The sequence below is a fragment of the Rutidosis leptorrhynchoides genome, chromosome 11 (genome assembly GCF_046630445.1).
Source record: "Rutidosis leptorrhynchoides isolate AG116_Rl617_1_P2 chromosome 11, CSIRO_AGI_Rlap_v1, whole genome shotgun sequence".
NCBI classification, from domain to species: domain Eukaryota; kingdom Viridiplantae; phylum Streptophyta; class Magnoliopsida; order Asterales; family Asteraceae; genus Rutidosis; species Rutidosis leptorrhynchoides.
This window is the reverse complement of record NC_092343.1, coordinates 263,552,866-263,557,940: the sequence shown is the minus strand read 5'-3', so window position 1 is coordinate 263,557,940 and position 5,075 is coordinate 263,552,866. Positions and strand designations below refer to the sequence as shown.

The 5,075-nt window shown below is 32.4% G+C and overlaps 1 long non-coding RNA gene across 1 annotated transcript; it reads right to left on the bottom strand.

The window, feature by feature from the left end:
* Positions 1 to 1,177: 1,177 nt before the first annotated feature.
* Positions 1,178 to 1,825, bottom strand: LOC139876358 (uncharacterized). Its single transcript, XR_011768052.1, has 3 exons — positions 1,651 to 1,825; positions 1,304 to 1,426; positions 1,178 to 1,201 (listed from the first exon to the last, which is right to left on the bottom strand). It is a non-coding gene; the product is annotated as an uncharacterized lncRNA (long non-coding RNA).
* Positions 1,826 to 5,075: the final 3,250 nt, after the last annotated feature.

Here is a 5,075-nt window from a genome sequence, read left to right as displayed (position 1 = left end):
ATGTGATTTTATATCACATAAAGTATGTTAACGGTTGTGATTATATACTAAAATCACATGTGATTAAGTAGTTCAATCACATGTGATTTTATATTACAATCAGATTTGATTGAATAAGACAAGTGATTATATATGTAATATCACATGTGATTGTTATGTATTATCACTTGTGATTGCAAATGCAAAAATCACATGTGATTGCATGAGGAATAACTTGTAGCGGTATAGTATATTTAATCAACCATCAACCACCAAGAATCATAACCATCAAGCATTAGAGACAATAAATATATGAACATCTAAACCATGCATTAAAATATCAAGTAGCATGTCATTAACCAAAAAACATCTTGACCAAAAGAGCCATCAACATCTAACCACTAGCATGTCATTAACCAAAACACATCTTTCTAACCATCTACATCTGACCATACACTGAACTATCAAAGCAGAACAATAACATACATCTTTAAAAAACTTCACTCTTCATTAGATTGCTGGTCATGCACCTCTTGATTTTTAGCTTTTTCAACTCGGACACCTCTTGATTGTTTTGCAGAAATGATAACCTTCCTATAATCTTTCTTTTCATGGAATGCGGCAAAATTTCTTGCATTTATTAACATCTGCTCAGCATGTATGTTTAGATCATACGACAAAATCTTCGATGCATAGCGAATCCTCAGCTTCCGTAGCTGATTCTTTTGTTCAGCCGACTCAGGCACCAATACATCAGACCACTCATTCTCTGATCTTGCTTTAAACATGTCCATGTGGAACATAGCAAACACGCCACAATCCACAACATTATCTATTGTTTTCCATGGCAGCGAAATCCTAATTCGTTCCAATTTTTCAATTTGATTTGCAAAAGGATGCTTATGAAATTTCAGATGTTCAGCAAAAGCATATAGCTGGAAAAAACAAAATCAGAAAAAATGAATAGTTATTAAATTAATGATTGAGCAGATGTTTAAAAACAGTAAGTGTAAACAAGGGAAGCAAAAAAAACTGATATTGAAGTGGAAAACGTACAAGTAATGATATTATAATAAACACTAACCAAAAGATTGAAAACTTTGGCATATCTTGCAGCATAGTTTTTAACTACCGAAGAGTTGTCAAGTATGTAGAGCTTGGGAACTTTCATGTCAATCACCAAGACAAAGAAATGCTCATGTCTGCAGATTGGGAAAAATACCTGTTGTAAAAAATCAAAAAAGAAAGAAATTATTAGAACACAAATAATTAATTATGATATAAAGGCAAATAGACCTACAAATGTAAGCCAGAAATAACATACAAGATCAACTTTTCGGAGTGACGCAAGCTTTGGAAAAAATCGAAACCAAGCATTAGCACTTTCTTTGATTATCATCAGCTTATCTTCCTTTTTCATGTTCTTGTTGTCATACAAGTAAGAATACTGTAAATAAAATAACACATGTGATCATATATAACAATAATATGTAATTATATCTATAATAATCACATGTGATTATATATAACAATCACATGTGATTATATATATAACAATCACATGTGATTATATATAACAATCACATGTGACTAAGTATTAAGAACCATAACACACAGATACAAACAGCAAGCTAATATAGTACATAAAAAATTTTAAACGATAAAACTTACAATGATTGAAGAAGGGAAAAAAAACCTAGACGGGCTAGATTGTCCTCTGTACTTTTGCTCTTCGTTCAGTATAAAGCTCCATAAATCAATTACACTAGCCTCAACATAAACATCGGGGCAAAGTGATTCCAAACTAAGACGGTGTATCATGCTGCCTTTTCTTGATTCAAAAACAGTCTCACTAACAAACAAAAAAAAGGGGGGTTAGTTTAATACATGTGATTTCAGAATATAATCACATGTGATTTCATAATATAAACACATGTGATTTCATAATATAATCACATGTGATTGGCTTATAAAGTAGAAGGATTTGTATGTATTAAAAGGAAAATTTTTAGAAAACTCACGAAGGACTAAGCTTCATCGAAAATAATTCCATAGCCAAAATAAGCTCAGAGTTTGTCAGAATGTCAGACACAGCAGTCATCTTGTTGATATAAGCAGATCTAAGAACGATTGTCCGATCTTTCTTTATAGCTTTTTTACAAAAATTCTTTGACTGGACAGCCGTTTGTTTCGGTAACGTTTTTCCAACTTCAGGGCTGCTTGCCAACTTGCCCTTGTCTAACAATTTCACAGCTTCATCATACTCCTTGTTCTCATATTTATCCTCCTGAGATAAGAGATGAAAAGTAGGTGGTGTTAAATTCATCATTGTTGGAGTATTATGAACAGGTAACCATGTAAGGCTTGTTGGTGCATTAAGTAAAGATATAATTTCACAAATATCAACGACCTCATTAACGTTGTTGCTAAACCATTGTGTCAAAGATGTGTACTCTTCTTCATTTTGATCTTTGTCAACATCTTTCTCAGCAACCTTTGGACCTACAACTTCTGTCACAACTGGAACAATTGGATCATCGGAATCAAGATTAACTTCTTGCTCATCATTCACATCATCATCAGCCTTGGATTGCCCATCATCAATCTTTTTCTCAGACTCAACCTTGTTTACATCAACACATTCATCATCTTTTTTCTCCGAATCAGCCTTCTTCTCATCACCCTCATCTTTTTTCTCCGAATCAGCCTTCTTCTCATCATCATCGTCGTCATCATCATCGTCAGTTCCCTCTCACTCGGCCTTCTTCTCATCATCATCGTCTTTTCCCTCTGACTCATCATTGTTGACATCATCATCGTCTTTTTCCTCTGACTCATCCTCCATCTCATCATCAGTCTTCACATCACACACATCCATTTTAAAGACTTCGTTCAACTTCTTTTCATAAGATAACAATATCTTCTCATCTGGGTACTTAGACAAACTTTCACGTATTGTCCGTGATAAAAAATGCTTCAACTCATTGACCAATTTAAACTTCTCCTCGATAACTTCACAATAACCCTGCATATAATGTGCAAAAAGCTTAGAATAGTTATAAAAAAAGATCAACGTTATCGCATAATATAATATTATTTACTGAATGTATAATCAGACCAAGTATTATTTAATTAGTGAAAACAGGTGATTGTATACAAAAAATCAATCACATGTGATTATATCATAAAATCACATGTGATTGTATACAAAAATTCAATCACATGTGATTGTATACAAAAAATCATACTAACACAGCATGATTTAATTAGTAAAAACAGGTGTTTGAATTATAAAAAAGAAAAAAAAACTACCTCAATCGCACGCAGATCAGCCTTATCCTCATCTTCAAGTTTGAGAAAACCCTCCCCATTTTCTGCTTCTTCGTCATATTCATCTGCAAGTTCCAACAGCCCAAATGATCCGAGCTCAGCCTCTTTCTTTGCACGAACCGCAATGGCTCCTTTCCAGTTCTTGAAAACTGGACGCCCACGTACAACAGGAAAAGAATCAAACTTTGTACGGTCGAGATAGAGCAGCTAAGAAACAAACACGAAAAAAAAATCATAGTTATCAAACCAATTCTTAAAAAGGATTGTTGAAAATCATATATGATATATAGATAATGAAAAGATAACTCACGGTGAGAAAAGTAGCAGCACCGGTGTAGAAACAGTTGGGATCATTTCTGTTCCATCCAATTTTGCTATATTTCAATGAAGAAAGAAGAAACATGGACCAGTTGATACTTGAAATATCAACATCGTCAGACAACCTCATCAACACATACGAACTCACTTTCTCATTTCTTTCACATGATACCATCGTGCTTGCAAACAACATGATAAAGTTCATCTTAACTTCGGTCGAGGTCAGGATCTTAGAACACAGTGAAGATGAACGGGTGACAAACGGGGGTGGTTGTAATGACCCGGACTTTTTCGATCAATTTATACTTATAAGATTAATATTTACATAAATTAAACCTTACTAACATGATAAGCAATCCAAATTGTTGAGATTTATGTTTTTGAAATGAGTTTTACACAACGATTGACCGTCTAGTTTGACCGATGATATCACGAACTATACAATATATGATAATTATACGTTTGTGTATATATATGTATATATACATATTTAACATGATCTAAGGATGTTTTAATATCTCATTTTGTATTAATAACAATAAGTTATAAGTATATTTTGAAACTACTAACTTAAGTTTTCAAAACAATAACCATACGTAACGTTATTTGACATAAATACTTATAACCTATAATGTTTATACATATATCGTATATGTAATGTATTTAATCACTTTTAAAGACTTAAATACATAAAACAATATAAGTATATTCACAAAAGATAGCTATATTTGAATTCTCATTCCATTTTTCACAAGATTTCTATACGTATATCTAGAGTACATGTACTCGTATCAAACCTAGCTTCTATACGTATTTACTATTGGTATATACACATCAAATCACCACCAACCAGCCCTTGTTCAATGCCTTATGTATAAGGTAATTACTTTTGGATGATTGCAAGACTAATTAACAAGATTACAAACTTGAATTTTGTTTTGTCTCCCCCCCTTGATCACGTTTTTAAGGGAGTAAGGGTACTCCATTTTTGATTCACTTTTACTTCCATTCTCTAGCTAAAAACACACACATCTTCATAACCCTTAAACTCTATAACCATTCAGCTAATATCCATGAAGATCTAGCCATAAAAACATCACTTAATCACCATAAGAAAACTCTTACAAAAATACTTCAAGAATCCTTCCAAGAACACAAGTTTACTTCCAATCTTTCATCCAATTCCATCACTCTTTTGGTTCTAGGTTTTTACTCCTCTTTTACAGCAATCTTGTCCAAGTAACTTGAGGTAGTAACTTTGTTCATAACCTTATTCGATTCATATATATATATAACTATCATATTTTATGGTATACAATTTTAACAACAAGAACATAGTTTGAATGATTACAAACTTGTTTGAAAACTAAATAGATTCTTCTAACTTAACTTTTAAAATACTTCAAGACCTGTAATATATCATAAATATATGCTAATTTAGCAAGGTA